The sequence below is a fragment of the Bos mutus genome, chromosome 18 (genome assembly GCF_027580195.1).
Source record: "Bos mutus isolate GX-2022 chromosome 18, NWIPB_WYAK_1.1, whole genome shotgun sequence".
Lineage (NCBI taxonomy): Eukaryota > Metazoa > Chordata > Mammalia > Artiodactyla > Bovidae > Bos > Bos mutus.
Window position 1 is genome coordinate 43,018,181 of NC_091634.1, and position 23,995 is coordinate 43,042,175.

A 23,995-nucleotide genomic window follows, 5' to 3' on the forward strand; every position below is an offset into this window, starting at 1 on the left:
GTTCTTCTGTGTATTCTTGCCACCTCCTCTTAACATCTTCTGCTTCTGTTAGGTCCATACCATTTCTGTCCTTTATCGAGCCCATCTTTGCATGAAATGTTCCCTTGGTATCTCTAATTTTCTTGAAGAGATCTCTAGTCTTTCCCATTCTGTTGTTTTCCTCTATTTCTTTGCATTGATGGCGGAGGAAGGCTTTCTTATCTCTCCTTGCTACTTTTTGGAACTCTGCATTCAGATGCTTATATCTTTCCTTTTCCTGTTTGTTTTTCACTTCTGTTCTTTTCACAGCTATTTGTAAGGCCTCCCCAGACAGCCATTTTGCTTGTTTGCATTTCTTTTCCATGGGGATGGTCTTGATCCCTGTCTCCTGAACAATGCCATGAACCTCATTCCATAGTTCATCAGGCACTCTATCTATCAGATCTAGGCCCTTAAATCTATTTCTCACTTCCACTGTATAATCATAAGGGATTTGATTTAGGTCATACCTGAATGGTCTAGTGGTTTTCCCTACTTTCTTCAATTTAAGTCTGAATTTGGTAATAAGGAGTTCATGATCTGAGCCACAGTCAGCTCCTGGTCTTATTTTTGCTGACTATATAGAGCTTCTCCATCTTTGGCTGCAAAGAATGTAATCAATCTGATTTCGGTGTTGACCATCTGGTGATGTCCATGTGTAGAGTCTTCTCTTGTGTTGTTGGAAGAGGGTGTTTGCCAAATTTGCCTGTTACTCCAGCTGTTTCTTGACTTCCTACTTTTGCATTCCAGCCCCCTATAATGAAAAGGACATCTTTTTTGCGTGTTAGTTTAAAAGGTCTTGTAGGTCTTCATACAATGTTACCAGTTCCAAATAGCAAGGTTCTCTTTCCAACCCTCCATAGTTATTTCCAATCCTCCTTATGGTTTAAGGAGTTACAAGCCCTTCTGTAGTTATTATAAATGGGGTCCAAGCCAAGCTCTATTCATGCTGAAGACAGAGCTCAGAAGCCAAGGATGGACCTTGGCAAAGCCATGACACTGGAGGGTTGAGCTCTTCTCTGCTTCCTTGTTCGCTCACCTTGGCCTGACATCAAGACACTCCTTAACCATCCTTGAGACTTGCCATTCCTCCCAGGAAAGGACTGATCAGCTCAGTCCCAGGTGCTGTAAAATGATACATGGACTGTCCAAGGTACCCACTGCCAGCAGGAAACTTGCACATTTGCCAAGCTCTAGAAACCTTAAGCCAAGGAGCTTATCTCTGATGGAAGAAGCAAAGACACCTAGGGATCAGACAGGAAGGTGCTTTTACGGAGGCAGGAGCACTGTCCCACATGTCAGACCTCTCCCACTTACAGGAAGTGAGGACACGCCTGTTCCAGCGGGGTCGGGGGAGCAGGGAGCACATCATGGTTCGGGAAGTCCTCTCATCCCATGCTCTCATCAGAGTGTCTCAGCAGGTCTGTGATGTGGACAAGGAAGATGAACCAGTGGTTAGGGCCAGAAGAGCCCTTAAAGATGATGGAGTTCAAAATTCTCAAAGCGCAGGCTGTACTTAATACACGAGCTGACTTGAGCTGCTGTAGGGCGCAGCAGGCCCTCATTTTCAGCTCTCATCCATTCTTTCTGAATAGCTGTAGAGGAAAACAGTTCTCTATGGGTCTTAGGGTGTCTCTAACACTGGTCCAGGCCCCTTTTTTTAGAAACCACAAGTGAACCTATAGCTCAGAATTCTTAGCAAGCAACAGAATGTAGCTAGAATTTTAATTGAAGGATCATTGCTTTACAATGTTGGGTTGGTTTCTGCCCTACAGCAACGTGAATCAGCATAAGTATACATATGTCCCTCCGTCTTGCACCTACCTCCCACCCCTCTAGGTTGTCACAGAGCACAGGGTTGAGCTCCCAGTGCTGTACAGAAATTTTCCGCTAGCTATCTGTTTTACATATGGTAATCTATATGTTTCATTGCTACTCTCTCAATTCATCCCACCCTCTCCCTCTCCTACTGTGTCCACAAGTTTGTTCTCTATGTCTGCAAATAGGTTCATCAATACCATTTTTCTAGATTCTGTATGCATGTGTTAATATATGATATTTATTTTTATCTTTCTGACTCACTTCACTTGTATAACAGGTTCATCTAGGTTCATCTACCTCTCTAGAACTGACTCAAATTCATTCCTTTTTATAGCTAAGTAAGGTCAGGAAGCAACAGTTAGAACTGGACATGGAACAACAGACTGGTTCCAAATAGGAAAAGGAGTACATCAAGGTTGTATATTGTCACCCTGCTTATTTAACTTATATGCAGAGTACATAATGAGAAACGCTGGGCTGGACGAAGCACAAGCTGGAATCAAGATTGCCGGGAGAAATATCAATAACCTCAGATATGCAGATGATACCACCCTTATGGCAGAAAGTGAAGAGGAACTAAAAAGCCTCTTGATGAAAGTGAAAGAGGAGAGTGAAAAAGTTGGCTTAAAGCTCAACATTCAGAAACTAAGATCATGGCATCTGGTCCCATCACTTAATGGGAAATAGATGGGAAACAGTGGAAATTTTACATATATCAGACTTTATTTTGGGGGGCTCCAAAATCACTGCAGATGGTGACTGCAGCCATGAAATTAAAAGATGCTTACTCATTGGAAGGAAAGTTATGACCAACCTAGATAGCATATTCAAAAGCAGAGATATTACCTTGCCAACAAAGGTCCGTCTAGTCAAGGCTATGGTTTTTCCAGTGGTCATGTATGGATGTGAGAGTTGGACTGTGAAGAAGGCTGAGTGCCGAAGAATTGATGCTTTTGAACTGTGGTGTTGGAGAAGACTCTTGAGAGTCCCTTGGACTGCAAGGAGATCCAACCAGTCCATCCTGAAGGAGATCAGTCCTGGGTGTTCATTGGAAGGACTGAAGCTGAAGCTGAAACTCCAATACTTTGGCCACCTCATGCGAAGAGTTGACTCATTGGAAAAGACTCTGATGCTGGGAGGGATGGGGGCAGGAAGAGAAGGGGACGACAGAGGATGAGATGGCTGGATGGCATCACTGACTCGATGGATATGAGTTTGAGTGAATTCCGGGAGTTGATGATGGACAGGGAGGCCTGGCGCGCTGCAGTTCATGGGGTCGCAAAGAGTCGGACACGACTGAGTGACTGAACTGAACTGAACTGAACTGAAGATTCTATTGTATATAAAGTGAAAGTGAAAGTCACTGTGTGTGTCTGACTTTATGGACTGCAGCCTGCCAGTCTCCTCTGTCCATGGAATTCTCCAGACTAGAATACTGGAGTGGGTAGCCTTTCCCTTCCCTAGGGGATCTTCCCAACCCAAGGATCAAACCCAGGTCTCTGGCATTGCAGGCAGATTCTTTACTGTCTGAAACACCAGGGAAGACCAAGAACATTAGAGTAGGTAGCCTATCTCTTCTTCTGCGGGTATTCCCAACTCAGGAATTGAATTGGGGTCTCCTGGATTGCAGGTAGATTCTTTACCAGCTGAGCTACCAGGGAAGACCTCCATTGTGTACATGTACCACAACTGCTGTATCCATTCATCTGTTGACAGACTTAGGTTGCTTCCATGTCCTAACTATTGTCAATAGTGCTACAATGAACACTGAGGTACTCATGTCTTTTTGAATTATGGTTTTCTTAGGGTATTTGCACACCCTAGTGGGATTGATGGGTCATGTGGTAATTTTATTTCTAACTTTTAAAGAAATTTCCATACTGTTCTCTATAGTGGCTGTATCAATTTACATCCCCACCAACTGTGTAAGAGCGTTCTCTTTTCTCCACAACCTCTCCAGAATCTCTAGAATTTAGCTAGAATTTGATAACAGTTTTTTTTTATCTCATTTTCCTTATATTTTTTTCTTCTATCACCTTCCTTTATGCCAATTGGTTCTCCATCTGTGAAGGTGAATAAAGATTTCTTTTCAAAAAAAAATTTTATTGAATAAATTTAGTGAGTCAATTCAAAGGAAAGTATTAAGTAAATAAGAGTATATGTTCATAGACATGATTAAAACTTAGGAAAATGGTATACACACTTGATCTGATTCTAAAAAACCCTCACCAACCCAACCCATCATCCTGCCAATAGTGGACCAAAGCCAAGTTCAAGGTCACTTGCTTGCTGGTAGTAGAATTTATCTGGGCTCTTTCTCTACAAGCAGCCAACTCCAAGACATGAGCAACCAAGGAAATGTGGTGTCTGGCTCCTATTGAGCAAAATGAAGCCTCAAAATTGAGTCAGGGAAGCCAAAGGGAAAGGCCAAGGAGAGTCTGAAATCTGATCAGCAATGAAACTGTGGTAGAAATCTGTAGGATTAATTCTACTTTAAGAAGCAAAGTTCAGGGAAGGAACACAGCTAAACCCTGAAGTTCACAGCCCTTTCCTTCTATAGAGAATCGATCTGTGACTAAAATAGAAGCAACTCAGGACCAGTCTCCCTGGCTCAGTTGTTGAACTTTAGAAAATAACATATGAACGTGCAAACTAAAAGAGCCAATATGGGGTATCACTGAGCATCAGCACAGATTCTTACCAGAATGAATAGTTACCAGACTGCACCGGACCATCTTCAACAGTGACTCAAAGAAGCAAGTATAAGTATTCAGTTCAGTTCACTTCAGTTGCTCAGTCATGTCTGACTCTTGTGCAACCCCATGGACTGCAGCACACCAGGCTTGCCTATCCTTCACTATCTCCCAGAGTTTGCTCAAACTCAGGTCCATTGAGTCAGTGATGCCATCCAACCATTTCATTCTCTGTTGTCCCCTTCTCCTCCTCCCTTCAATCTTTCCCAGCAACAGGGTCTTCGCATCAGGTGGCTGAAGAATTGGAGCTTCAGCATCAGTCATTCCAATGAATATTCAGGATTGATTTCCTTTAGGATTGACTGGTTTGATCTCCTTGCTGTCCAAGCGACTCTCAAGAGTCTTTTCCAGCACTGCAATTTGACAGCATTGATTCTTCAGTACTCTTTATGGTCCAACTCTTACATCTGTACAGAACTAGTGGAAAAGCCATAGCTTTGACTGTATGGACTTTTGCCGACAAATGATAAGTACTAGCAGTAATTTATTGACTAACTCATCAATTCTGTCTTTGCTTGATGTTGGTACTGGAACCAACCTCCTTGGGTTAAAGTGTGGCTTCTCAATTTTGGCATTAAGGACATTAATAGGAGGCAATCATGTGCATTGTAAAATGTGTAGATACATCTGTAGTCTCTACTAATTAGATGCCAATAGCAGTTTATCCCCTCTCCCCACCCAGTAATGACCAAACTGGTCTGCAGACATTGCCAAATATCCTTGGGGAATGAAAGGGCAAAGTTGGCCTAGGTTGAGAACCACTGGCCTAAAGTAATCTTATGAGGTTCTTGAACAATTTAAAGAGAGTATAGAAGAATTCTCAACAGGGAAATACTGTACATCTTTGTTCTAAAAGATTCAGGAGTCAAGAAATTTACTAGGAAAAGAAGAGCTTATACAACAGAACTTTCTAGATATAAATATAAAAGGGCCTGGTGTGTATTCAGTGCTAAGTAACATTTCAATTTCCTTTCCCAGCTCTTGCTCTCTTGTACGTCTAATCTTCTATGAGCTTTTAAAGATCCTTGTGAATGTGTGTATGCTAATTTCAAAATTGAAAAGAAAAAGTAGAGGGAATAAAACAAAGCACGCATTTTCAGTTAAAGTTTTCTTTTATATAAAATGGTGCAAAACCAATGGCAGACATCATGGCTTCTTTTGCTTTTGTCCACTCAGTAACACTTTACCTCTCCTTCTGGGCATAGTATCCATCTTTTCTTTGGGGAAAGTGACAGCATGACACCTTACTCAGTCTTGTCACCGAGAGAGAACAGAGGCTAACCAAGGCCAATCAAAGGGTCTGTCTTAGGAGTTTGATTCTTAAGTAGAGGTGCACAGGGACAGGTGTTTGGAGTTTGGCCACAGTGTGGTTGCTCTTGAGAAAGCTAGGTCATGGCTGAGGTCACCAGTGATGCTCTGGGTCTAGCCAGCTGCCCTTCCCTATTCCTTTTCTTTTTGCCTAAGTTAATGGAAGCTTGTCTCTATTATATGAAATTAAAGAACCTCATAACAGAATTTTTTCAAACTCAGAGAAACAGACTGGACCTGTAATGGGAGACTTTTGAAATTAAGTTCTATTCAACAAATGAGAAGCATGTTGAAATCAATGACAGATACAGAGGAGGGAAACTGAATAAATCACAAGGGAGATTGGGGTGCAGGAGCAGATAGTTTAAAAGAGGAAAAACTAAATCAATATAGTCAGCATTAGACAACTGTAATATGCATTCTACACAAAGAACCACTATCATATATCCTGCTTGAGTTGGACATAGGAGGGGTAGTGTGGTTCTTACATTAGGGAGTGGAGTATGCAAGTAGATACGGAATTGCATCATAGAAGAATTGACTTTGCTGAAAGCCAGCTCATCAAGCTTAGCAGAGACAGAGAAAGAGAAAACTGTCATCCTCAGTTTCTTCATGCCTCACCTAATATGCACATCATGCCTCTGTTAGTGTGAGTGTGACTCTATATTTTTCACACACATCCCCTAAATGACTTCATTCCATGCTCAGCTAGCAGAGCAAGCTGCCTTCTAGAACTGTAAGAAGTTTTAACAGAGTTGGACATACTGAGAAGTTGACAGAGTTACTGAAACATTTTGGTTTGAAACATGTGAATTTTTGTTCTTACATTTTACAGTCAGAATCCTTGTCAGGTATTACTTATCTGTCCTGGTGGAATGGCCACAGTTGGTGTGTGCCTGTATCCTGGCATTGTTCCACTTTGTAAGCTGAAGGTTTCTCAATAAGAAGACCTGATTCTCCACCCAGGGTCTCTTTATCTGGCCGTAGGAGTGGGGAGTAGTGGGCTGTGAGTCCCTCTAAAAGCAGCCCTCACTTAAGAGCAGACAGGGAGTTGGAAGATAAATAGAGCTTTCTCTCTCCTACCAGAAGGTTTAACTGAAATGACTCTTCTGCTCTGACTTTCCAAGTTCTCAGTGGGACCAAGTCTCTCTTACCCACACTGATAACCCTCTTTTTCTTTCTTTCTTTCTTTTTTTTTTTTTTTTTGCTGCTTTTCCTTCCCTTTCTCACTTATAAACTACTTGTTCTCAAAATCTTATCTCAAAATCTACTTCTGGGGGGAACTCAAACCAAGACTCCTGCTTTTTTTAACATCTAGTATTCTCACTTGGGGCTTTTCTGGTAGCTCAGTTGGTAAATAATCTACCTGCAATGCAGGAGACCCCAGTTTGGTTACTGGGTCGGGAAGATCCCCTGATGAAGGGAAAGGCTACCCACTCCAGTATTCTTGGGCTTCACTGGTAGCTCAGGCAGTAAAGAATCCACCTGCAATGCTGGAGACCTGGATTCAATCCCTGGGTTGGGAAGATCTCCTGAAGGAAGGAATCACAACCCAGTCCAGTATTCTTGCCTGAAGAATTCCCACAGACCAAAGAGCCTGGTGGGCTATAGTCCATGGGGTTGCAAAGAGTCAGACACAATGAAGTGATTAAACACAAACTCAAGCACATCCTCCCTTCACTGCTATGCTCCAAAAAGGAAAGCTTAGTCATTTCTGAGACTTCAAAACTGGATTTTGACCCTCCAAAACCACTATATGCCAAGTTGCTTCAGTCGTGTCTGACTCTGAAACCCTATGGTGGTGAAGGACAGGAAAGCCTAACGTGCTGCAGTCCATGGGGTCACAAAGAGTCGGACACGACTGAGCAACTGAACAACAACAGCAACACATAGCTTTGCCCGTAAAAGAAAAAAATAAAGTCACCTCCTCACACTAGAATGCAGTCACAATTCATCCCCAACGTGAAACCAGTACAAACCACTGCACCAACCCTACCCACTGAGGACAGAAACAGAAAGGAAGAAGAAATGGGACCCTAAAGCCTGGGAAAAGAAGGCCTCAAATGAAGCAATTTAGGGGAAAAAAAAAAGAAGACAAAGAAATACACTGCAGAGACCAGTGCCACTAGCGGTAAAGAACTCGCCTGCCGATGCAGAAGACACAAGAGACGCGGGGTCAGCCTCTGCGCTGGGAGGACCCTGGAGGAGGAAATGGCAACCCGCTCCTGTATTCTTGCCTGGAGCATCTCGTGGACAGTGGAGCCTGGCGGGCTACAGAGTTGCAGAGTCAGACATGACTGAAGCAACTTAGCATATGGTGGTTTTTGAGGGTCAAAATCCAGCATTTTCAGGACTTCTCTGGTGGTCCAGAAATTTAAAAACTGCCTCCCAATGCCAGGGATGCAAGCTTGATCCCTGGTTGGGGAACTGGGATCCACATGCCACAGGGCAACTAGGCCCTGTGCACCACAGCAACCAAGTCTGCACATGGCTGCAACTACCACCTTACACAGCCAAATGAATAAAAAAATTCTTTTTAAATCCAGCATTGTCTACCAAGCCATTTTCTCAAATAGAACTAAAGTTACATCTACAGCCTATGTACTTTTCAAGGGCCTGCAAAATGCTTGAGCCCGAGACATGTGGGCCCAATGCATTGGCCCCAAAATATAAAAAGAAATCTACAAAACCAAATGTAATATACATTTGATTAACTGTCTCCTAAATATAGTATGAGGTCAACTAGTCAACCCCAGGTCAAAGTGATTCACACACAGCTGTATATGAATTAGAACGAATGTGAGGTGTGAGTATTTTTAAATGTTTGTAAGAGGTAGGGCAGACTGTGAAAAGCATGCTAATGGGCTATGAATGTTATAAAAACAGTCCTGGGGTTGAGACTGGAATCTGTGTGTCTAGGACAACACTTGGACTCTTCAAAACAGAGGGAAAAATATCTTTCCTGAGCACCCTGCCTCCCCTGGAGTTATATATCACTATCTGCAGACAGAAATCTTTTCTGGGGAGAAGATGTCATCAGCGTGCAGAATCCAGTATTTGCCCTGGCTTTGTTCTGCCTTCTCAGGAATCCATGGTCTGCGACAGTTTCGACGAAGTCACAGTCTGCCTGGTCGGATTCTGACACCTCTGGACCCCTCCCCCATATTAGCTTTCTATCCAAATGTGACTCAGAGGCGGGCGAGATTCAAGGTGATCAATGACAGCTCCAATCAAAGCCACACAGATAGGCAGTGCCCTCACCACTCCTTGATATAAAAGGTGTTTTATTTCTCATCCCTTTATTTTTGTCACTGAAAGAATGCTTCCCATGTGTGGATTAATTAAAGTGTAAACATTAAATATTGATTGATGCATTATCAGCGTGGAGCAGTGGCCTCCCGTCTGATTGATTCCTGCAGTGATTTATTGTCATATTTGGGGAGTCATTTCGCTTGATAACCAAGAGGGATGGCCTGCCTCCCCCCGCCCTGTCGGCTCCACTCCCCTCTTTTTTTCCCGGTACCTCCTCTTATTCTTCTAGGTGACATCTGCATTCCAATAACTAAAACATCTTCATCTTACTGTCTAGAGAAAAGTGTGTGCCCTGACATTTGTTTTGTGTATGTGTATGTCTGTGTGTGTCTCCCAGGCAATTATCAAATCAATTAACAACTTAACACAGAAAATAACAAATCTACTCTCTCCAGTGGGATATTTCTGATGAACAGAGCTTGCCCTTCCAGAGTTCTGTGAAATATGATGATGGGCAAGTTCTGGGGAGAGGTGAAGAAGACTATAAAATGAAACAAAGAGAGAAAAAAAATCCAATAGATGCGGTCTTGTCATTTTTCTGAGATGTGTTTCACAATGAAACTAGAAAGCAAAGCAACCACTCATATGTATAACTGGTTATAAGGCTCTATAGATATGAATTGACATACCACATGTCATCAGATTGGCACACAAGAAATTGCAATTTGTAGAGGTCAAAAATGATCAAATATTGACAATTTCATATGGCTCAACCTTAAGTTTTTTTTTTTTTTTTTTTATCTTGGCAAACCTGGCAGGATTGTAGTTCCCCAACCATGGATCGAGCCCAGGCCCACAGCTGTAAAACCGTAGAATCCTAACCCTTGGATCACCAGGGAATTCCCAACATTACCTATTTAAACTCCATTCTGAAGTAGAGTATAAGGGTTATTTATTGTTTATCCTGTTTTCCAAATGAGAAAATGGGCACAAAAATGGCAAGTCACAGACAGTCACCATTTAGTTTGAGTTTTGGCATAAACCAAACATGCATTGAAATGCTTTATAATTTCCTCATGGAAAACCTAAAGCAGTCTTTGAGGTAGTACTACGACCTGAATGCTTGTGTCCCCTCAAAGTTCATATGTGGAAATCTTAGCCCCCAGTGATAAAGAATCCACTTGCCAGCGCAGGAGATGAAAGAGACACGAGTTCAATCCCTGGGTCGGGAAGAATCCCTGGAGAAGGCGTGTTAACCCACTCCAGTACTCTTGACTAGAAAATTCCATGGACAGAGGAGGCTGGCAGTCTACAATCCACGAAGCCACAGAGAGTTGGACATGACTGAGTGACTGAACCTACTCGCAAGGTGATGGTCAGGAGCTGAAGCCTCGGAGAGGTGCTTACGTCATGAGGGTGCAGCCCTCATGAATGGTATTAGTGCCTTATGTAAGAAGCCTCCTGATAAATCACTTCTGCTGTCCCTTTCTACCCTCATAAGTGTATACTGAGGTATCTACAACCCAGAAGAGGGCCCTCATCCAACCATACTGGATCCCCCAGTTTTGGACTTCCAGCCTCCAGAGTTATGAGAAATAAATGTCTCATTTAAAAGCCACCTTACTGTTTGTGATATTCTGTTAGAGCAGCCTGAATGGACTAGGACTAAGACAGGTAGACACTATCATTTTGCCCACTTTCCAATAAAAAACACAAAGAGCAAAAGAAGGCTTCAAGAGGTTAGTTAGCAGTGGAGACCGCATCAGACTCATAAGTTTATAGATGTCAGCATCCCTGCAGTATGTTCAGTTCAAGGCATTTGTGGGCCATGGGAGACTCCAGGGGCCCTGAGTCCAGTCAGTGATGTGCATCATCCTGTGGCCCCATGGATGAGTTGCAGACTTTGGCTTGGAAATCTTCCTATTTCCTGGCTCTTTCCTCTGGGCAGGAGAGAAGGTGCAGGCACTGTCCAAAGTACAGAGGAAATATCAATGCAAGGTGTTCAACTCCATTCTTTAAGTTGCTTTAAGAACAAGAGCCAGGGACTTCTCTGATGGTCCAGCGGTTAAGATTTCGCCTTCCAATGCAGGGGGTGTGGGTTCAATCCCTGGTCAGGAAGATAAGATCCTACATACCTCAGGGCCAAAAAACCAAAACATAAAACAGAAGCAGTATTGTAACAAATTCAAGAAAGACTTTAAAAATGATCCACATCAAAAAAAAAAAAAAAAAAAAAAAAGGCAAGGAGCCCAGAGTCAGGTGTTGCTTTAAAGAAATGAGAATTTGAGGTCTTCTTTGCTCCAGAAGAAAAACCCATAGAGGATTTTCCAGTGCCTTCCAGACACCAACATCCTGTCGATATGATGTCCCTAGGTAGGTCAGAGTCTAGTCTCCTATGAGTTATCAGACTAATTATCAAATGGACTTTGTTCCCCCTCTGCATGCATATGTTCTCAGTAACTCAGTCATGTCTGACTCTGCAATCCCATGGATTTTAGCCCACCAGGCTCTTCTGTCCTTGGGATTCTCCAGGCAAGAATACTGAAGAATTCTTCCAGGGATCTTCACTGACCCAGGGATCAAATCTGCATCTCCTGCATCTCCTGCATTGGAAGGCAGATTCTGTACCACTGAGCCACCTGGGAAGCCTGTTGACCCTCTATATACCTGGAAATCTACCTCTCTGGAAATCACAGCCAGTGTCTCAGGGTCCCCCCTCCCCACAGGACCCTGCATTTTATATTCATGCCTCCAGGGCCTCACTGAAGCTGCTACCATATTGGATAAAATGCATCACTCAGCAACATGCTTCTTCACATGCTCCTTGCTTGGTCAAGAGACCAAAGGAGCCTTCTGCTTTCTCTAGGACCTGTCAGATCCACCACAATCCCTTCCATCTTCTTCAATTGGCACTTTTCTAAGGATGATCTAGATAAAATAAAGCATGACTGCTCATTAAAGAATGGCTATGTCCTGTACAAAGCTTCATACTCGGCAAAAAGGCAATATATAATTGCAAACTATTGATTAGTGGAAAATGTGTCAATTCGTGACCACTTTCAGAAATTCTCCTGGCATAAACACATTCAACTATTGGAAGACTCTTATGAAAACGTTCTACTGAAAATGTTTTTCTTCCTTTGTGTGTGTGTGTGTGTTTACTGTGTCTTTGTTGTTATTGGTGGTGGTATTCATTTTCCCTGAGAAGGGAAAGGCTACCCACTCCAGTAATCTGGCCTGGAGAATTCCATGGGCTGTATAGTCCATGGGGTTGCAGAGTTGGACACCACTGAGCGACTTTCATATGTTTATTTTCCAGTTTCTTGAGTTGAATGTTCATGTATTTTTAATCTTATTCTTTGATAAGTCCATTTAAGCTATACATTGTTCTCTGGGCACTACTTCAGCCACATCCCAAGGTCACATCTGGTACATGGTACCTTTAATTTCTGAATAGTTTATTATTTCAGTTTTGACTTTGTAATCCAAGAGTTTATTTGGAAAGGTGTTTTTAAATTTCTAAGAGAAAAAATATTTGCAGCACATTTTCTAGAAATATTATCTCAGTAAATTCTAAGACTAACTACATTTCCTTAAATTGTCCTTTTCAAGTCAGTTTCATAGCTCTTAAAATTCAAAGACTCAGTAAGATTCCATAGGCATTATTCCAACCCTGTTCAGTAGACCTGATGTCACTGATGTAGCAGATAAATGAAATCCACAGGGGTTAGGTGGGCCTTCCAAAGCCACAGAGCCAAGAGAGGACACACTTGAAGGCCTCCTGGCTCCTAGTGAAATGCTTGTTCCTGCCACCTTCAGTCCTGGTTCTTGATAAGGTCTATTTTCTCAACAATATTTCTTGAATGTTGAGTATATTTCAGGTGATGGGGAGTGTACCAATGAGTAATATAGACTGAAATCCTGGCCCTCCTGGGCATTTGTATGAGGTGCTTACCTTCAGGATGAGGTCAAATGGGTGAAAATAGGATCTGGGAATAGCAGAGAGCCCTGAAGTGCAGAGGAAGGGCCACTACAAAGTCAAGGAAATCAACAGGTGCTTGTCATAAGAGCCAACAGAGCCATATTCACTGGAGACCCAGTAATTCTTTAGGTACCCTGACCTGCTCCCTGGAGGTGCTCAGTCAGTGACAGAGCTGCCTTGCACTGCTTCTCTCCAGAGTCACCCTTATGTCCTCTCCCACGACATAGTCTGTTTCTAGCCACCAGACATCTGCTTGATACTTACATGCTAAGTCCTTGTACCCAGGATCTCTTTCCACTTAATCCTGACATCTCTGCCCATTTTATAGAATTCTCCCAAAGTTGGCAACCAATCCAAAGTCTGTATCTGACACCAGGGTCTTCTGACTCTAAGACCAGTACTCATTCCAGGGCCCCAAGGTTTTGGTTTCTTTTTTCTCTCATCAGAGGGAACCAGGAAAGAATTTATGGGATGTCCATTGTTCTCTTACCTTCTGTTATCTAAAGATGCAAATCTTATTCTCTCAACCTTGTTGCCATCATCATCTTTATCATCTCATTAACGGAATAATCATCTTCATTGCTATCATTTTGTGAGCAGCCAGGCACTGTGCTAAGCATTTCAAATATCCACTGTACTCTTTAATCACAATAGTTGCTAAAAGTAGGGACCCTGGAATGGAGCTCCGGGGTTTCACGCTGGCTCTCCTCACCAGCTGGGTGAGAATGACATTGGCCTGAGCCTCTTGCCTGCTATTGTACATAAAGTAAGTGGCAGTCTGGTCTGTTGGGTCACAAAACCTTCAGACAGAGCCCTTGAGAAAAGAAATCTAGCGTCTTCAAGGGAACATGGGGTTCTCTGACTCTCCAGACACATGGATGTCACTGAAGGCACTTGAAAAGCTCACAGTTGTATTGGAAGTACATCTGTCATCTACAGGTGAAGAGGAAGAAATGAGAAATATGGACCGTCTGGGATTGCAGGTGGACCTGGGGAAATCAGAGGCCAAGTTTGCTGCTCATGCAGAGCATTCCTGCCTGGAAGTCAAATGACTTAGGGAGAGTTCCCTGGAAGCCCCACCTGAGAAAGGGATCTGCATGGGCTCTGTGGAGAGCTCTCCCATACTGGGAGGTGGGAAAAGGAGCAGGAAGGAGAAAGGAAAGGTATTGAGCAAGGCTGTGGTCTGGAGCTGGGTCTAAGCATAGTCTATGGAGGTGGGGACTCTGAATGGTGAACCGTCCCTTAGTGCTATCTGCCCCTGAGGGAATGGGCTATCTACTGGCCATGAGCTGCTCAGGAAGAATAGGTCTAAGTCTCCAGGGAAGGTGGCAGCCCTAAGCCATTGGAAGCCAATGCTCTCAGTAGCTGGGGAAGGGGTGCCCTGATCTGGCGATAGGGATCTGACCAGTACTCAGTATCAACCCCCATCCCCCATGCAGAGCTGAGGTGTGTATTACTGAAGTACTGTCTGTGGTGGTGATTAAGAACCCACCTGCTAATGCAGGAGACGCAGGTTCAATCCCTGGGTTGGAAAGATCCCCTGGAGAAGGGAATGGCAACCCACTCCAGTATTCTTGCCTGGAAAATCCCATGGACAGAGGAGCCTGGCAGGCTACAGTCCATGGGGTCACAAAGAGTCAGACACGACTGAAGCAACTTAGCACACATGGTGATAATACAAGGAGAGCACTTTTAATTGGTGTCTGTTTTTAAATTTTCTTCAGTTAATGCACCCTCTGGTTGCACCCATCCCATTCTTGATTATTGCTGCACACCAGGGCTTCCTGAGCAGAGGGGAAGCCAAGGGGGCCTTTGCAGAAATGACTGGGAGGTGTCCCATTGTGCTTCATGATGTTCAGGATTGTTTATTCCACCACCCAAAAAGCTGCTCCCCTAGGAACACAGAAGGGTAATTTGAGGTCTTGACCTAGAAGAAAATATCTACCATCTTTACCTCCAACCTCTCCTTCAATAAGAGAACAGAATTTCTATCCACAGGAAGGGACTGTGTCACACCCAATCTGACCATGTTTCACTCTTTAAAAAGTTTTGAGATCTAAAACTAATTCAAAAATAAGCATCCCAGTGTTCATAACAGCACTATTCACAATAGCCAAGACACAGAAGCAACCTAAATGTCCATTGGCAGATGAACGGATAAAGAAGATGTGGTATGTGTGGAATATTACTCAGCCACTAAAAAGAATGAAATAATGCCACTTGCAGCAACATGGATAGACCCAGAGATTATCAAACTAAGTGAAGTAAGTCAAAAAGAAATTCAAATAAGTGATATCAAGTATGATATCACTTATGTGTGGGTTGCCATTTCCTACTCCAGAAAATCTTCCTGACCAAGGGATCGAACCTGCTTCTCCTGTTTCTCTTGCAGTGGCAGGTGGATTCTTTACCACTGAGCCACTTGGGAAGCCCTATATATGTATAATTGAATCACTTGCTGAACAGCAGAAAGTAACACAACATTGTAAATCAACTATCCTTTGATTTATAAAAAGTCATGAAATCAAATAGCCCCATTTCTGACTTCTAAGAAATGTCAGCATTCAGAGAGTTCAAAAACAATGTCCACAAGGCTCAAGGATGTTCTGGATCGGAAGACGCACAAACTCAAAAGGTATATTCTCAGGGACATCACCCTATATGGACAGTCCCTTCCTCTCAAGAGGAAAAAATCTGATATCTCAGTGGTGTTGCTTCCGCCATGGACACATCTCAGACCAACTCGCTGCCAAGTCAATCAGCAGCCTCCTTGATTAAAGAGAGAGGGCTCCTAGGAGGAGACAGAGATGAGGGCTGCCTTTTCTCCCTGTACCAAGGAGCCCCGCTTCAACACAAACTTTAATTTAGAGGGAAAAGAACACCAGAAAGTCACTCCTGTGTGGCAGAGGGAGCTCAGAGTCTCGATAGAGCAGGAATCAGATAAAAGATCGCAGAAATAATATGTTTGAAAGGTCAGTGGAGTTTTATGGAAACATTTTATGAAATGGCATGAGATTCTCCTTTTATACAAAAGCTGTAGCTGTGGCCAACTGCTGGTCTCTTTTACATTATCTAGAAGAAATTATAATCTGAAAGGAAAAGCATCTAATATTTTCCTTTATCTCCCCCTCCCAATCAACACAGACACGAAAGTCATCCTCATCACACAAGCTCCCTAATTCTACTTGAACTTGGACCCTCTTATCACACAAGCTTACCTAGCATTCCAAAAATGAGGATCAGGAAGAGAATACTGCATCCTTTCTTACAAAAATGGCTTTCTGATTTTTTTTTTAATCAAGCAGCACAAGCCATCTCCTAATGTTGGTGTGTTATTTCCTGAAATTGTATATAATAGGTTTAGAAATGTTTGGGGAGAGAAAAAAAAAGAGTTTTGAAGTTTACTAAATGCCCACCATCTCCATAACCACTCAAATCAGGCTATTTTTTTTAATTCCTTTAAATTAAATATCTTTGATAATAAATGCAAATTAGGGGACAATAAATTATAACTTCTAGGCTGACCAGTGACTAATTACATACATTATAATTAACTTCAGTTTCCAGCAGAAGGTATTTATCTTAATAATCAGCCCATATACATTAGCATATCTTAAAGGGATTTGCAAAATAGGCTTTACCATTTGAAGAGTCAACTAAATTCCTCCTGGGTCTATGAAAGGGTGCAGAATCAGAAGAGATGGAATTACTTTAAAAAAGAAGTTTGGACTAAATATAAGTTGAGAAACTTAGATTATAGGCATAAAACCCTGACTTAAAAATATTTATCCTAAATATACCCTCTGACCATCACTACAGGGCCTTCAGGTTCTAAAAATCTACAATTTCCCACATCTTTGTTCAAAAGATCTTCAACCCTACTCTTGAGAGCGCATCCTTCAACATTTTGGATTAAGTTTGAACTTTACTGAAAATAGATGGTCAGATTTTTCAGGAAGCTTTTCTTTGTTTTCTATGACAAATGAGCATGATTTTTCTATGAAAAATAATCAGAAAGAACCCACCTTGGGTGGTGAGCAAGATGGATACTACTGATTTCAGTCCTATCTCGGATCTTCCATTTACTTTTGAAACAATTACTTCTCTGGCCTACATTTGGAGGAGATCTTGGGATTATAAATAAGGGACTGCACTGGCTTTCTGAGGCCCAGTTATCTGCTGGCTTTTCATAAATTTCAAAGTTTTGCTTTCTCCATTGCTGTGGGGTTCAGGGGTGCTGACTAAATGCACAGGAAGACAGTCCCAGGGCTCTCCCCCTCCCCACCTGCAGCTTGCAATCCCTTAAAGACGAGGCAAACCTCCCCTTACGGTTTTTTCCTCTGGCGCTCAGGAGTCTCTGGGATGAGCAGTTAAGCCTTTTGATACAGCTGGTAATCCCGGCCCTGGCCATTATTTCTGCATTTTCCAACCGTCCCTGGGTAATTGTCCAGGGGACTTAGACAAGGCGGACCAGCCAAAGGCACCAGGAAGGTCAAACCACAATAGAGCATGCCCTGATTTTATCCAGGAGATTGATGCGCAAATCACCTTGATTTCGATTTGGCACTGGGGTTATAAAACGCACTTGCAATCACCGATAACGCGGAAGCTCTGGCCCGGGCATGGGACAGTGTATTTTACACCCTCTGTGGAGTTTTCCCTAATGCAACCATAAATCAGCCTGCAAAGCAGGACATTTGGTCCATGCTAATAGAGACAACAGTAAGAAACCCTGGGGTGTGAGGGGATGGAGACATTTGAGGAAGTTGCCAAGACCTTGGAATCTTTATCTTGTGTCAGAGCCACCCGGATATAAACTTCAAGGGGATGGGGTGGAGGGACAGAGTACAGAGGGGGCTTTAGAGGAAACCACAGAGGAGACCAGGATCCCCCAGGAGAATATATGCACACCTCCTCATGTGGTATAGATTTCTGAGCCCTTGAGCAGAGATTCAAAATCTTGAGGTGGAAGAAAGAAGAGAAAAGTAGAAAGCAAAGTCCTTAGAGTCAAGTGTAGTAAGAAAGAGAAAATAAGCAATCCAATAAGAAAACCACACAGTGAGAGACAACTCTTGGCAGGAGTTACAATATCCTTCTTAACGGGTCTTTCCTGCCTGCCTCCACAAAAGGCTGATATCAAATTCATTTTTTTTTTTTTTTTTTTTTTTTTTGAAGGAAAGCAAGGTCTCTAAATACTTAAAAACTCACAGCTGCAGTCAGCCTAGTTTACATAATTGTTTCATAAGGTGTCCTGAGTGGGAGGATTGCTGGGGTTGGGATGTTGAATTCAGTATCAGAAAAAGAAAGAAGTAGCTGGTACCTCCAAGCAAAATCATCCCCTTGGCCTGGTGGCCTCTGGCTGCAGTTCAGCCCCCAATTCTGCTAAAGCAAACTGCTCTGCTCCCCCAGTCTTCCATGCCTCCCCTAGCTCCCCGCATCAAACCATTTGTGGGAGTCCAAGCCAGCAAGGTATCTGGCCTTGGTCCGAGGGGGCAGCAGGAATGGGGTGGAGAGCAGGGGGAGAAAGGGGAGCCTGGGGGGTGCGGGGAGCTACAGAGAAAGGAAAGACAAAATCTAGGTCTGAAAAAAGACAGAGAGTGATTACTTACATTATTTGTTCCCAACACCTTTCTTCTCCTAGAGCTTCCAAACCTCTCCACGCATCTAAAGCAAGTGCAAAAACATCTAATTAAAATGATTCCTCGGCTTAGGGTAACACAGATGGCCCTTTCTCCCCCAGTAAAACAGAAACCCATGGGCTAAATTTGCGGAAAATTTTCCTCTACCTCATGCAACTTGAGTTTAAAGAGAATCTGCTCCATAGCCTTTCCGTGTTTTAGGCCTTTTGTAAAGTCTCACATTTGTGTTCTGAATGTCTTTTAAGAGTCAGCATAATTTGGGTTTGAAGTCAATAAAACTGGAGAAAGCTAGCCCTGGTTGTAAGGAACCCTACTTGTAAGCAACCCATAGGGTAATGTTTGCTGAGCAGAAAACCTGTTTCTTTCTTTCTTTTTCCTCTGGTGAATTTAATATTTTTTGAATTGAAGTATAGTTGATTTACAATATTGTGTTAGTTTCAGATATGCATAGCAGTGATTTAGTTATATATATGTATGTGTGTGTATTCCTTTTCAGATTTTTTCCCTTGTAAGTTATTACAAAATATTGAGTAAGTTCCCTTGTTGCTTATCTATTTTATATGTTGTAGTGTGCATATGTTAGTCCAACTTTCTAATTCAAGATAATCAGACTAAATAAAGTAAGCCAAAGACAAATATCATATGATATCACTTATATGTGGAAGAAAAAAAAAAATAATACAAATGAACTTATTTAGAAAACAGAAAGAGACTCACAGTCATAGAAAACAAACTTATGGTTACCAAAATGGAAAGGGGTTTTGGGGGAGGCATAAATTAGGTAGCCATTTCTTAACAGAGTATCATTCTGTGTTTCTGCTTTTCTTTTCATTAAAGTAGAAAACACACACGGACACACACACACACAGCACTTTTTTTTTTTTTTTTTAAGCCATCCTTTCTCTATGATATCTTATCAAGTAAGAGAATAAGTTACTGAGTAGAAAAGTTCCACTGAGTTTTGAAAGGGGAAAGAATCCTAACCAATTCTCAAAGCTCAGAGTCTTGAAAGTAATTTATGTTTCTGGTATCTGCCTTCATTGTATCCAAATTAAACTCTCCAACAGTTGTATACAGTTGAAACTGACACAAAACAGAAAAGAAAAGATAGGAATAAAGGGAAACTCCCTGCAGCACTTTGCCCCAGGTCAATTCAAAATAACAAAAAAAAGAGAAAGAAGCAAAGTAGAAATCACATTCTCCTTTCCCCAAGGCGGAGGCTGCGCTGGCCGATTAGAGAGCTGGGTGATGAGGGACAGAAACCCAAACGGGCAGCTGTGCAGGTGTCCATCACTCACCCGCACCAGGTGAGAGCTGTGGGTGCCTGCGCCTGATGGCCACCCAAACCCAGGAACAGTCTTCTCACCGAGGGTCCCTCAGCCAAGTGGACACACACAGGTCTCTTCCTTCTGCTTCTAAGCCAGAGGGAGCTTTCTGGATGGTCCCCCCACCTGCCCCCAATCCAGAATGGAAAGAGAATTCAGAGGAGCCCTGTGTCCCTGCCGCCTGGGATCCTGGGCGGCCATGTGTCCCCTAGAGCTGGAAAGGCTGTGTGCATCCTTCAAGGTGGTAGGAAGGAGATGGGGGGAAGTGTGGGACCATCCTGGAGACCCCCAATGCAGGCTGGGTTTTATTGTGTACCTTCATTTTCACTTCAACTTCTCTGGGAGTTGGGGGGCCTGATCCAACCCCGTCTGGTCACTTAACTCTGGTGAGCTGTGAGGCCCTGGGTGTTAATCTGTTCAGGCTCAGTTTCCTCTCTGGGAAAGGTGGTGATGGCCCCGGGCTTCCAGGCTGGCCTGGGCATCCACTAAGCTCGGCCACCTGTGAGCTCTGTGACAGGGAGGGAAGAAATAGCTCCCACAAATGAGGGAAGAAATAGTTGCTATTGGTGCCATTGAGATTAAGTGCTGACTGAGATAATGCTTGTAAAATGCTTAGGCTGGTGCCAGGCACACAATAAAGCCCAAAGTAAAACTAGTTTGCATGCGTTTGTTTAAAAAAAAAAAAAAATACTAACCTTAAAAAAGGACATGGGGAGGGACTCTGACAATCTGAGTGTCACAAAAGCATGCCTCCTATGAGAACCTCTCTAATAAATTCAGAAGACACACCAACCCCAAATGACTTCAAATCAGGCCAGTTGTGTGCTGATAAAGGTCACTAGGTTCCCAGATCAAATGGGGCCAAGAAAATGAACACAGATTCAATAATCCTTTCTCGGGGGAGTGGTGAGACCTCAAGTGTTGGGGATCAGAAAAGGTAGCATTTCAAGAGGGCTTCACACTATATCAGGTTAAGCAGCAACAGGCAGAGCTCACTGACAGCAGTGGGTACACGAGGCTCCTCAAGAACTCCTGGTGACAGTCTCGTACATCAGTTCCAGAAGTGCTGGATCAAAAACCGCGTGGAGTAGTGGTGGGCCCAGAGGACAGTGGTAAACTCAGGGACGATGAAGACCCTGGTGATGTGGAAGTCATGTTTCTAAAGCAATATATTGCAATCTATATTGACTTCGCATCTCAGCCTAATCAAATGAATGGATTCGATGTTATCAGTGGAATCCATTCTTATATTGAGGCTCTGATATTCTTTTTGTAATGCAAAAAAATGATATGGCTGAGGACTTGGAGAATTTAAAAAGCTGAGGGCTATATAAATAGGTGGGAGACCTGCTCTTGCACCTTCTGCCAGGCCCATCAGCAAGGTTGGGGCCGGGGGTGGGGCGGGGTGCGGCGCAGGGGTGGAGGGCCTGTGTACATCACACCCATTCTGCTTCTCCCTTCTGGCTTTCGCGTCCTTGGGCGCATGCGTCTTCTGCATCTCTCAGGATATGCGTGTGTCTCGCTCTCGCCCCCTCCTCTGTCTCTCTCTGTCCACAGGACTCCACACCTCTCACAGACACCGCTCTTGATAATTATAGTTTATTGATTCTCCTGGTGTCTGCTGCCCCCGGCGCCGTGTTCTTCATCTTAGTTGGGGCACCATCTAGTCGTCCATTACAGCCCACATTTCTCAGGAGGCAGAGTACCGCAGGTTCCGATCCAGAGAGAGAGCGGCTGTCTGGACCGAGGCCAGGGAACCTCTCAGAGGTGGGCCTGACCCCTCCTCCCCCTCTCAGCCCCCCACCCCCTCCCGTCAGCTAAGACCCTGGGGGCTTAGTCAGGAGGGCAGTTGAAATCATCAGGGGTGTATTGACACTTACCACATGCCAGGCAAGTTGTCAGGGCTGTTCACAGGCAGTCTCCACATCCTCCTACCCAGCTACAGAAGAGGCTCAGAGAGGTGCAGGGCTCGCCTGAGGTCACACAGCTGCTAAGTGTCACAGCTGGGATCCTCACCCCTTGCCTGCACACACAGATTCCCAGCTGTGCCCCCCTGCACCCCCCTCCACCACCGAAAGCTGCAGGACCAATGAGGAGGGTAAAGCAGATGGTGTGAGCTGAAGGGAAAATGCCCCAAGATGCTGGTTTAAAAAAAAATAAGTCCTCTGAGACTTTCGTGACTGGCAGATTCCCCGCCCATTGCCACCCAGAAAGAGAGGGTCCCCAGCCAGCTCGAGCAGTGCCCCAGCTGCCGTCGGAGACGACCTGGCTCCCAGGCTGTTTACTTCTCAGCCATAAACAGGAAGGCCATAAAAGGGGCCCCTGTGGGTCAGCACTCAGGGGTTTCTCCTCCTCTCCCTCTTCCGCCTTCCTCAGTACGTGTCCCCAAGCAGAGGCAGTGTTTCTTTTAGAAGGCTGCTACCTCCCAAGTGCTTTGTCCCTTTGCCTTCTCTGTCTCCCGAGGGCTGGAAATTCCAACTGTGAAAAGTCAGTCCTTGGAGAACAGGGGTAGTCCCCAGAACATAAAGTGACAGTGACTGATATGCAAGGACCTGCTGCCCACCCCCCAGCCCCTCCCCAGTCTCCACCGCACCACCTACTTGTTGAAACTAAGGGGTAAGTAGGATAAGTAGAAATGATCCATTTCCTGAAAAGAGAAAAAGTGCTAGTCACTCAGTGGTATCTGACTCTTTGTGACCCCAGGGACTGTAGTCCCACCACCACCACCCCCCACCCCCCTACCCCGCCCCTCACCGGCTACTCTGTCCATGGGATTCTCCAGGCAAGAATACTGGAAAGAATTGCCATTCCCTTCTCCAGGGGATCTTCCCCACCCAGGGAGCAAACCTAGGTCTCCTGCATCGCAGGCAGATTCTTTACTGTCTGAGCCACCACCAGGAAAAGAGAAAAATGTCATTCTAAAAGAAACTTGGAAAGAAAAAGGCTAGGATATTGAGAGGTGAGGAGAAAAAGCCACCAAGGAAAAACTAGCCAGCATGTCTCCAAGAGCCTTCTTGTCACGTTCTTTCCCAAGAGATTTGGGGTGAAGAAAAGGGGTCCCCCAGCCAAGCAGGGTGCCATGTTGTGCTGTCGGAGGCACATGGTGGTCGGGCTTATTAAAGTTCTGAGAAGTCATGCAAAGGGGCTTGTTTCACTGTGGGACTCGGTTTTCCAAATCTTGGCCTCCGAGATTCTGTTTCCACCAGGGGTCCATTTATTCTTAACGCCTTTCATGTTCCCCTTTGTGCTTTGGGAACCTGCAGGTTAATGCATGAGGTCAGATGTTCTGAACGCACACTATTCTCTGCTGACCTTGACTTTCCTTGTCAGAGCCTTCGTGTTAAGAGTCTCGTGGACATGACCTTCTTAACTGCTCATTGTTTTCATTCACCACGAACGTGCTGAGCCCCACAGACAAACGGCGGAAGAAAAAACAAGGCAGATGGAAATACCTTGGGCTCATCAGGGATTTATGAAGGACCACTGTGTCCGAGCGGATCTTCTGTTTCCAGGAAGTCCCTTCTCTCTTCGGCTCAGTGACCCCTGGCCACATCCTGCTCCATCTCACAGGCTCACGTTGACAGTCAAGCTCCCAGGTACTCACCATATAGAAGGATGCATGTTTCCTTGGAGGTAAATTTGTGTCTAAGGATGGTGGCTTCCTAGAAAAATTTGAATAACCCTAACAAAACATTTTCTATGTTTTTAAGTCCTTGAAAAATATATGTGAACTTTCTTTACTTCCAGGAACAAAAACCCAAGTTCAGTCATCTTACTGCATGAGACCTCTTTTCTCTGGACACAAACATCTGCTTGCAACCCTCCCTGCCTGGTCGTATCAGCTCTCCGGAGGCTTCTTAGACCACTGCATCTGTTCCCACCCCCTTTCTCTCTGGC

The 23,995-nt window shown here is 44.0% G+C and overlaps 1 long non-coding RNA gene across 1 annotated transcript in view; it reads right to left on the reverse strand.

Moving 5' to 3' along the window:
- The window catches only part of LOC138991689 (uncharacterized), a 49,736-nt gene extending 29,616 nt beyond the window's left edge, over positions 1–20,120 (reverse strand). Inside the window, exons 1-2 of the long non-coding RNA XR_011467558.1 lie at positions 20,072–20,120; positions 18,744–18,798 (exon numbers count right to left, since the gene is read on the reverse strand). This is a non-coding gene — a long non-coding RNA (uncharacterized lncRNA). The remainder of the gene's footprint in view (positions 1–18,743; positions 18,799–20,071) is intronic.
- Positions 20,121–23,995: the final 3,875 nt, after the last annotated feature.